Source organism: Desmodus rotundus, chromosome 1 (genome assembly GCF_022682495.2).
Source record: "Desmodus rotundus isolate HL8 chromosome 1, HLdesRot8A.1, whole genome shotgun sequence".
Taxonomy (NCBI): Eukaryota; Metazoa; Chordata; class Mammalia; order Chiroptera; family Phyllostomidae; genus Desmodus; species Desmodus rotundus.
Genome location: NC_071387.1, coordinates 132,179,321 through 132,190,821, shown reverse-complemented (window position 1 = coordinate 132,190,821; position 11,501 = coordinate 132,179,321).

Here is an 11,501-nt window from a genome sequence, read left to right as displayed (position 1 = left end):
GATAGATAAGATTCAGGTGTATCCTACCCCTAGCACTGTGAAGCAGCTCCAAATGTTTTGGCGCCTACTTGGCTGCTGGAGAGTGTTTGTGCCTCACCTTGCTGAAGCTATTCACCCCTTGTATGCCTTGGTAAAACAGGGAATGAGCTGGGATGGGACTCTGACCTTGAAACAAGCGCTCCAAAGAGTGAACACATCATTAAACATGCTCAGGCCTTGCATGCTCTGGGTCCTGCTACCTTGTGAGCTGGATGTGCATGGGACACAAGAAGGCTTTGGGAGGGGTCTTTGGCAGCACTCGTAATGGCTCTGTCAACCCCTGGGATTCTGGTCTCAGCCATGGAAAGGAGCAGAGGTATGGTACTCTCTTATTGAAAACAATTGGCGGCGGTGTATGCTGCCCCGTAGGTCACGGAAGCGATAACAGGAACTGCCCCAGTAACTGTAAGGACCACGTATCCCATTGCAGGGTGGGTCCGTGATTGGATAGCAAGCCTTGCAGTGGGATGGCTCAGACATTCATGTTGGCTAAGTGGGGGGCTTGTCTGCAACAAAGAAGTACTCTGTCAACTAGTCCCCTCCAGGCTGAGTTGCAGGTAGCGTTGGGTCCTGTCACCTACGTAGATGAAAAATCTTCTGCCCCTGCTACAATAGAAGAGTTGGAAGTGCCTATTCCCTCAGGTGTATAGTATCCTGATGGGTCCAGCGGGGGCCAGCCTGCTGTGTGGACTGCTATAGCAGTTCAGCCAGAGACAGAGACAATCTGGTTTGATACTGGAGTAGGTCAGAGTAGCCGGTGGGCTGAACTGGGAGCCACGTGGCTCGTTGTTGTAGATGAAGCACTGCCCCTGACTATTTGCACAGGTAGTTGGGTGGTGTACTGGGGACTAACACCATGGATCTCTACGTGGCATGCAAGTAAATGGATGGTTATGCATAGACCCTTATGGGGACAGGCCTTGTGGTAAGACCTCTGGGAACTAGGCCACCAGAAACAAATCACTGCATATCATGTGACCAGCCATGCACCCCTTGCCTCCCCTGGGAATGACGAGGCTGACACTCTAGCCAAGGTGCAATGGCTGGAAATGGTGCCTACCAGCCCATGAGGAAGAGAAATAGCTCAGTGGCCACGCCATTGCCTCTTACATTCTGGACAGAAGACCATGTGGTCTACTGTAAAAGCTTGGGGATTACCTGTTACCTTAACAGAGGTAGGAAGCTTGTCAGACCTGTGTTGTCTGCTCACGAGAGCATCCCTGGAGGCCTGTGGGAACTACCGGGCAGGTGGTGCACGGACAAATACTGCTAACCTGGTGGCAGGTTGATGAGATTGGACCTCTAGCTGGTTCAGAGGGTTGTAAGAATGCAATCACGTGTGTGGACATGGCCTCTGAACTCTTCAGCGCATACCCCGCATGCCACCCGGATCAGAAAGCAGTGATCGCTGCACTGGAGCACTTATGCGCTGCTTATGGGTGGCCCTTGATCATCGAAAGTGATCGGGGGGGTGCATTTTACAGGGGCCTTGGTGCAACAATGGGCAAGAGACATGCAGATTGACTGAAGTTCCATGTGGCCTATCACCCCCAAGCTGCAGGAACGATCGAATGATACAATGGTCTCTTAAAGCAGGGCCTGCCACCCCTACATTGGGTGGCTGGACGAAATGCTTGTGGACTGTCGTCTGGACTAAATGAGAGGGATTGGAAGGAGCGCCCAGCCCCAGTGGAAGCGTTACTCCACTGGGCTGCTGCTCCAATTCAGTTACAGGTACAGACAAAGGATCCTTTGCTGGAACCAGGCATGGGAAAACAAGGAAACATTCTGTTGCCTGCACCCAAGGGCCTAGAGCGAGGGCAGACAGTCACTTGGACGAGGCCTTGGGAACATGCGTTGGATGACTCTTGTTGTCCCTTGGGGTCATGGGGTGGAGGGGAACTTGCAAATAGTGTCCTGGGTGATTGGGCATGGCCTCCAATTTTAAAGGTGACTTACCTAGGGCCAGCAGACCATGAAATGCTTGTCTGTGGCACCTTTGTGATATCCCTATGGCCCACTATGTGTTCTCCACTGTTGCAAGTAGATACTGAGCCCCCAGTTGAAGTGCAAAAGGTATGGTGTTCATGCCTAGCGAGGCGCCCCCTGCCAGCCACTGTCTCATTGGCTGACCAGAAGCGTGCTTGTGTGTTGTCTAAGGGTTGTGATTTGCCATTGTTAGTTTCAGTAACTGTTTTGCCCTTTTGCCTTTAGGGTGCAAAGTAACACCTTAGTGAATTGGATAAATACCTGTGCCTCAGTGGCTAGCCAATCAGTATGCTGGGTCTGCAGTGACATCCCCCTGAGCATGTCTCCTGGCTTTACATGGTACATCTCTCCAGCTTCCGTTTCAAATTGGATTTGGTTACACCAGTAAAACAGTATACATTAATTCCTTATGGAATGCAACCTGGACCTACATCTATGCTGGGGTGGAGCAACATATGACCAGCCCAGGACATTAGCTGGCTACACCATATGGTATGGCTTGGGTTGGCTAATGGCTGAGACCGTAGGGTTGGCTGGACCAGCTCCCCTCTGTATTGAGAACCTCAAAGGACAAGTCTAAGTGGGCTGGACTCCAATAGGTCTGTGTCAGACTCATACCTTGAAGCATTACTGGGAGGCATGTAATAACTTGTAGGCGGGACTTCCCACTGGGGACCTGTGGGTGTGTGGCTCACATGGGTGGCCTTACTTGCCGGGAATTGGACTGGCCGTTGTACCTAGGGGTGGCCCTATTTGTCTGCTCGAGTTTAGAAAACTCTCATGATACGGCCAGTCAATTGAGAAGCATTTAAGGCATGACACCGGGTAAAGTGTAGCCCTTGGTGATACTACCCATTAGCCATTTTTCTCCTCAAGCTGCCTCGGCTGCTTCAATAGTCCCTGAGGCTGAGATAACTGCTTTGGCTTTGCACACTGCTCATGCATTGAATGCAACATATGATTCCTTTAGCCTCTTAAATGAGGAACTGTACCAACTAAGGAAAGTAGCCTTACAAAATCTCATGGCCTTAGACATGCTCACTGCTTCACAAGGCAGGGTATGTGCCCTAGTTGGGGCCGAATGCTGTGTATATGTTCCAGATGTCCATCATATTAGCGAAGCTTTATGAGCATTAGCTTCTGAGACCCGTGCTGTCCAGCTCCTGACAGGAGATCCCCCGCAGGAATGGTGGGCATCCCTAACCACTGAATGGCAGTGGGTCTTTGCTGTCTTGGGCAGCGGTGTGTGGGTTTTGGTTGTGTGCTGCTGCAGCTTGGACTGCTGTTGTGGTATCTGGGTGCAGGGCTCTGCCCTCCTTGCCAAGGGACACTTGTGGAAGATACCCTCGTGTAGATTTAGGGTGAGGGACCCTGAAGGGGTGGAATGTAGGGAAAATGAAGTCAGTCAGGCTCCCTCACCCAGATGTCCAGGCAACTATGACTTAGTTAGTGTTCATATAACCTTGAGTATGGGCCTGCGTGTGCAGAATTGAGCTGTGTTGTGTAGTATCTTGGCACCCTGCTGGCTTTGTGTGCATTTAGTATATAAGGGAGTCAGGACTTCCCGCCACGGCTCAAGGCTTGTAGCGTGCATGGATATTGCTCCACCCCAGAATAAAGGCATGTCAGACATCTGGATGCTCTGTGAATTTTCTTCTGTCTGCCTGAATCCCGGGTGCACCTGCCTGGCCTTCAAGGGCTGCAGAACAATGGAGTTCTCCAGTTTTTACCGAAAAAGTAGCAAATGGGAATGTGTTCCCTAAAATTATATATCACTCTTAGGGGCCTATTCAATTTCAATATTTGGTCAGGTCTCAGGGATCTGCGTGGTCTGATGCTTCAAACAATTCCCACCGTTACAGAGAGCCCTTCCAGAGCCCAAGCTCCGGGTTCGTAGGTGCTCTCACCTCTCAGGAGATAACTGCTGTGTTTAAAAATTGTGGAGTAAACAAGAAGATGGAAAAAAATTTTTCTCTGTCTTTAGGATTTTAATTAAAGTTCCTAGCAAGAAGCAATCTAGAGAAAAAACTTTATGGAATGGGTCTAGGTTTCTATGGTAAAATAGTAGGATTGAGCAACTCCCAGAGGATAATCAGGTTAATATACATTCTTGGCATCTTTGCTAGGCTAGGGGTAAACGGGAGAGGAGAGCCACAGCCCTTCTCCATCTCTGGACCTCCTTCCAGGTGTCTGAGTCTGCGGTTGGCAGCAGGCTGTGCACGGCCTCACTCTCCGAAGGTCGTTCACCGTATTACTCCATTCCGAGTCCATGGAGGGCTTAAAAAAATCCCTCTGCTCAATTTCGAATATGTTTATAAAAGGAATTGTGGTGTAGAAAACCTCTCTTTCTCCTGATTTCTTTTACCAGCCATTTCTTGAACTTACTATTTAACAAACTTAAAAGATAAGTAAACATCTCTGAGGTAATAATACACATTCTATTATTCTATATATAAATTTGGGCTAAATCTAGACATCTGGCATGACAGAGCATATACTAAGTACAAGCTCATAATAAGTACTCAGCAAACATTTGTTGAGTGAATAATGGAACATATACTCTGGCTCTTAATTTATTAAAAAAAATATAGGGCCTTGGCTAGTGTGACTCAGTGGATTGAGTGCCAGCACGCCAACTGAAAGGTCACTGGTTCGATTCTCAGTCAGGGAACATGGCTGGGTTGTGGGCCAGGTCCCTAGCTGGGGGCGAGTGAGAAGCAACCGATGGATGCTTCTCTCATACATCAATGTTTCACTCCCCCTCTTTCTCCTTCCCTTCCCCTCTCTCTAAAAATAAATAAATAAATAAAATCTTAAAATAAATAGAAAGAAAGAAAGAAAGAAGAAAAAGAATTTAGATTTACCAGAAGTGGCGGCATTGTGAAAGGATTTATACTTTGATTTATAGTGGTGCTGCTTTGTATAGTCTTTGGAATGGTAGAGGATGATATGGCAGAGGAAGTGGTATTTGTTTTAGCACAAGAACTCCTGTATATGTTATCAGTAGCTGGATTTCTAGAGTTACAGTTTTAATTCATCATGAAGGATACCTACCTTTATATTAGAAAAATCACAAAAATGACCATTTAATGAAAGGAATGGAAAGCAAATATCTATTTCTCCTTCTTGAGGATGAAGTTGCCATATATACGGTTGCAGGTGGGCAGGCTGATACTTAGTGTTCTGTAAAGTAGTATATATTGAGGCCATTTCCTCCTAAGCATAGATACTTATAGGACTATTGGTGTCCCCCAGAAGGTGTTATTTAAGCTTGAGTAACCCAGGTTCTAGGACCTATGGTTCAAGTTCATGAATTGAGACCGCACCCTGTGGGTTGTTGGGTGGAGTTTTCTCCTGAAGGAGAATATCGTTATCATTAGTCATCCTGGGATTCCAAACGAACAGTTTTGGACTAGGGGAAGTGGAGGCCTGTTCCTCTCTCTGGAGGAAGGGGTAGCATGTCTGTAGTGCTATGCCAAGGGCAGTGGCTGAGCTTGCGGCTACTGAGAACAAAGCAAGAACTTGCGATCTTAAGTGTAGGCCTATGAGTAAATTGATTTTTGCAATATATCTTGATTATTCCAAGCATTTAATAAAGTTTTATTAAATACTGTAGCATGATTTGGCTATGCTTTGGGGAGTTAAAGGAGATGCTTCTGACGGTGTCCTGAGCTCATCAGGGTACCAGAGTGAAGGTGTGGGGGAAGGGGGTGGACAGTCAGAATGTGGCAGGAGGTGACTGTTGTTCTCTGAAGCTGCAGTGGTTCAGCATGAGAATGGCAGACTGAGGTGTTATGTCACCAACACAGTGGGGTTTCCATGCATTTCTTGGTGAGCAGAACTTAGTGGAAGGTTTGATCCAGCAAGAATTTCTGGATGGAGGTGTGGAGCCTTTGAGATTTGCACTTTGAACAAAGACTTAATAGTATGGCCGTGTGAATCTTAATCTGCAAACTCAAGTCTGCATGAATTCCTTTTCTTTATTTTCTATAAATTATCTAAATATTGACTCTCAGTCTGCATCCCACCAGGGAGGCAGGAAGTTTGACCCCAGTCATTCTGAGTCTTTCCTTCCCCTGGCTTCACGCCAGGACTCTCGGCTCTGAGACTCTTCTGTCACCCTGTGATACTGAGTCCCCTCTCTTCCTAGTCAGCGTGGCCCCCTCAGGTCTGCTGCTTGCTCATATCCCAGCCACACACAGGTATGGGACCCTTGGTGGGGCCTGAAACCTGACCCCAGAATCCAGCCTGCCTGGTGTTCCCTGTGGCTGACCCCTTTGAGGGTCTGCTGCGCCCCTACCGCCAGCCATATCAGGGAGCAGCGACAGGCCTCTAGTGCTAACACCACACACATACCTCTCATGTTCTGTCCTCAGGAGTGGCGGGAACCCCTCCTTTTCTCCTCAAATTCCCCTTGATGGACTTTCTCAGCCCTTCTTTCCTCGATGGACTAAGGCTTGGAAAGGAAGTATCTCGCCATCAGCATCTCCTTTTGCTCTGCTTGCCTTAATACAAAGCTCCCCAGTCCTAGGCAAGGGAGCAGAGAGCAAGCTACCTTTTCAATGTGGAAAGAGAATGGGATAAACACAGGGAGGAAAATGTATTAATAATCTAAAAAAGCATTGTTACAGGATAATAAAAGACATGTGAGCTTATATTTTAGCCACAGCTTGGTGAGATTTGGGCACCCCTGAGTTACATGTTCCTTAAGATGCCAAGTTGAGAACAAATCTTTGTAAAATGGCTGTATTCTGATCACAAGTAGTAGTCAAATTGCAAGAAGAATAGTGCTCTCAAGCCTAGTTCTGAAACTTCCTAGCTATATGACTTCAAGCAATTCATTTAATTCGCTCTAGACAAGGGGTCCGCAAATTTCTTTCACAAAGGCCCAGGTATTTAGGCTTGCTGGCTGACAGCTGCTCAGCTCGTCCAATGTAGTAACAAAACGGCCCAGAAACAATAATACCCAAACAAATGAGTGTGGCTGGTACCAAAAAAGACTTAACTTTCAGACAGTAAAATTTGAGTTTATGTAATAATTGTGTCATGAATATTATTCTTTGACTTTTGGTTGGTGTCTTTTCAACCATTAAAAAATGTAAAAACCAGTCTAAACTCAGCAGCCATGCAAAAACACTCATGCAAGCCAGATTCGGCTGTTTCCTGCTCTGGACTCGAAGAATCTAGCTCTAACATCTAGAGCTCAGGTTTCCCACCTGTAAACGGGGAACGCAGAACTCCCAGGGCTGGTAGACACGCGGGGGCATACGTTTTTACTCTGCTTTACCAAGTTAAGGCATTATTGCTAAATGTGCTAAATATTCTCAGAAGATCAAATGCCTACATTTTCATTTAAATAGAAGACAAAAGCAATTACAGCTGGAACCAACAATATTTGCAGGTGTTGCTTACAAGATGCTTTGCTTCTCCATCTTTGCAAAATAGAATTGATGTCACTGACCTCAAGGGGAGTTTTGTGGATTAAGTAGAACATCTCTCCGTGTGGAATGTCTTCTTTTAGGAAATGTCAGTTCTGGTGCTTGTGGTGTTGTATAAAGTGACTTTTCATTACCAGAATTCCCTTCCACACAGCACACACATGAGAAAAGAGAGGCTCGGAACTGTTCTGAATGACGAGGAAGATTCAGTGTGCTCTTGGTTTTACTCCCTTTCCTTAGATCTCCGCTGTGCTGTCTCCGTCACATGTAGAGGAGTATGCGTGAATGCTGAACGTGGCATGTGCTGTGCTCATTTTGAATGGAGATATTAGACTCTAAATTAAAAGCTCAGGACATTGAAATTTATGGGGACAGCCACAACATACCAAGTCGAACCTGGTGTACCCATTGTGAAGCAGAAATTCCAAACCCATTTACGCACAGGGCGCGGCAGGCAGGATAGCATCTTAAGCAGCCAGGCATAAGACCATAGGGAATTGTGGGCGTGGGACAAGCAGTAGAGTGTAGCCCCACACTCCTTCAAGGCATTTACTTTATTTTTAAAATTTATTTTTCAGTTACAGTTGTATAAGAATGTGTTAGTTTCAGGTGTACAAGCTAGTGATTAGATACTTATATACCCGCTAAAGTGATCACCCCAGTGAGTCTAGGACCCATCTGGGATTGTACCTAGTTATTACAACATTGTCGACTATATTCCCTATGCTGTACTTTATGCCTCTATTTTTATAAGAAGTATAAATTACCAGTGATGAAAAAGACATTTACTTTACAACAAAACAAAGTACAATGCAATGATCAAATAAAAACCAAAACACTGTTCTGGCTCAAACCAAAGAAGGCGGTCAGTTGTCTCCACAGCTTTATGACTCCTGTTGTGGAATCGGCTTGAGAAAGAAGGTCCCCGTGGAGAATTGTTTTTCCTCTAAGCAGAAATAAAGGCTGGCCTGAGGAAGAAGTGCAGACAATGAATATTTTTGTTATATGACTGCACAGAGGTGGGAGGGGTAGTAAAAGTTATGCTTCTGGTATTTCCCGGTTACAAGTTTGGGATTAGTTATCTAGCTAAAACCTACCTCATGAGGATTATGTAAAATAATCTATTTGAAAGTGTTTTAATTAACTATAAGTTGCTGTGTAAATATTAGTTACCTCCCCAAATACATAATGAGGGCTAGTAAATGCTGGTCCCCGGCAAGATTAAAGGGCATCCACTAGAGCTGTTCCTTTCTTTCACCCCGTTCATACCGACTTCATTGAAATAGGAGCTAAACGATAGGGCACACCTTTTATTGCAAGGCCACGGATTATATTATCAGCTTTGCCTTTTCAATAGAACTCACTGTTGTCATGTTTGGACCCCACAGGACCCCACAGAATGAACTAGCCCCACAGAGCTAGTGCTGGGCTAGTTCGTTCTGCCCAGTTCTGCTTTCCTTCTTTACCTGTGATTTCATTCTACGAAAAATATGACATCAGATACTAAACTCTTGGTGAAGCTTACTTGTGACATTTAGGAAAATGGTTTTAAGAGATTTCCTAGACCATATGTTGTGTGATTTTTCTGTCCAAGAACAAAGGATTGGGTATTATTGAGTTTGACCTCTAAGGGCCATTCTTTGTTAAACAAAAAACAAATGCAAACATCACAGAGGGAAATGGTCATCGTGCCCCATCTTTTCCCAGGTTACTGGGAATATATTCAGTATCTGACTCCAGATGGTCAGTTTCTCTAGGAAGCTTGGAAAAAGAACTGTTTTCAGTTTGTTTGGTTTCACCATAAAAATTCTGATTTCGTTAGGTATGGGAAATCTTGTGGCTTGCTCTATCTTTTGCTGTGAACTTGGTCCCAGTGTACCAGTACTTTTATTTTAAAAAAGGTTATTTCCTACTTGAACTTGATTCTCTTCTATTAGCAAAAAAGCTCTCTGTGTCTAAGAAATCTGTTGTTTTTCTTTTTATTATTGGGAGGAATATTAATAGATGACTTTGTTGTAACAACAGGGAGAAATTATACTAATTTATTGGTTATGATTCACTTGATTATTTTTTGGTTTTTGTCTAAGTTTTTCAAATTATGAGAGTCAGACTTTTTGAGTCTCAGGCTTTTGATTTTTTAAGTCCTTTAAAAATCTTTCCTATATCTTTTGGAACAGTTTTGTCTCTGCAGTCCGTATACTTGGTATTGCCAAGTAAATATTATTTTGACATAGGCCTGCAACATTCGTCAACACTTCTCTATTTGTTGCATTGAAGCAAATATTCTTTACTTGAGTGCAAGGTAGAAACCAATGATGTGTTTTGGGATAAGCACCGAGGAGTTTAGGGGACAATTATGACTTGATTAAATCATTCTTTCCCAGAAATGAGTTTAGTCTGCAAGTATTAGAATTACTTTGCTTTTACTGAAGGTCTTTGAAATCCCCCCTCCAGATTTCTGGGCCTGTTTCCTCAAAGACTGCCTTTCCTGCTAAACTTTTTTTTTTTTTATTGTTATTCAATTACAGTTGTATGCCTTTTCTCCCTGTTCCTCCACCCCACCCCAGCTGAACCCACCTCCCTCCCCCATCTCCACCCTCCCCCTTGGTTTTGTCCATGTGTCCTTTATAGTAGTTCCTGTAATCCCCTCTTCCCACTGTCCCCCCGCCCCGACTATTGTTAGATTGTTCTTAACTTCAATGTCTCTGTCCTGCTAAACTTTTAACAAGTGTGTTATGAGTTCAGCTTGCCTAGTACGTAATAGTGAAATTAAATTGTTAAAGCCAACATTTATTTCAATTGGTGAGACATATCACACATTCAATTTAACTTTCTCAGAAAAGTTAATGACAGGTAAAAAAGGAGGATTAAAACTCTATATTTCTTTAAATGTTTTGAGAATATTATAGAATGGCTTGAATTACTTGTTAAATATTTTATATTCCTGTATTTCCAGTTATTTTTGAACTGGATATATATCCTGTGTCTAAGAAATTTTTTTTTTTTTTTGCTTTTTATTATTTTGGGGGGAATATTAATAGATGATTTGCCACATTTTCATTAAGCAATAGGGTCATCAGCATGCTAATTGCCTTGTGAAATTTACACCAGATATTTTAAAGATCAGTAGACTACTTCCATAACCCAGCTTGTTCCTGAGAAAATGAGACTTTGAGTATGTGCCGTAATCTGATTTTTAATTTGTCTGAATCAGGCCTTTAGCACAACTGGAAGCTTACTCTTCAATTCTACAGAAAAGTAGGAGGAAATGAAAATAAACTTTGGGGGCCATGCAATGGCATAAATATTCAGTGGGGAATGTGAAATTTTCCACTTAGAAATGCCTTGGAGTCCAGTAAGGCCTCTTCTTACCTGCCCCATACCTCAATAAAACCTGGACATTTAAAGAATTCTTATTACCAAGGTGTCACTAACAAGAGTGAAGTCTATTCACCTTAGGGCCAAATCTGCTTCCCGCTTGTATGTGATTTGGAGATAACCTGGGCCTGAGTCAAGATCAGCTTCGTGTAAAGATAACTTTGCTGGGTAATATGACCCTTGAGGCTTTCTTCTTCAGTGGCTGGTCCTTGGCTGTTTAGAGAGGACAGGCTCGATTAATTATTAACAGCAGTTCCAGCTCTGCCTGTTATTTTATCTCCACTGCTTTCTTGCTGAGGGCCAAGGAGGGCATCAGCCAGGGGAAATCGATCTAGAAGTTACCATCACCCTGTCTGGGATGTAATGGGATTTTCCTTTTTTTCCCTCCCTGCCTTCCATCTAGCTTACCCTCAATATTTCATGGGATTAAGACAATCTTTGGTAAAATAAAGCAGGAGACGTAATTATCATAATAACACATCAAAATTTCAGAGATGGTAGTTTGTCTTGGAGATAGTCCACTCTTAATAAACAGGAAGGGTTAAAAGTTTTCTCACAGAAATCCACAGTAAGGACGTGCCAACATTCAGCCTCACCACGGTGTTAGAAACAGTGGGCAGAACTTCAAAACTGGAATGGGGAGGTCTCGTTGGTGTC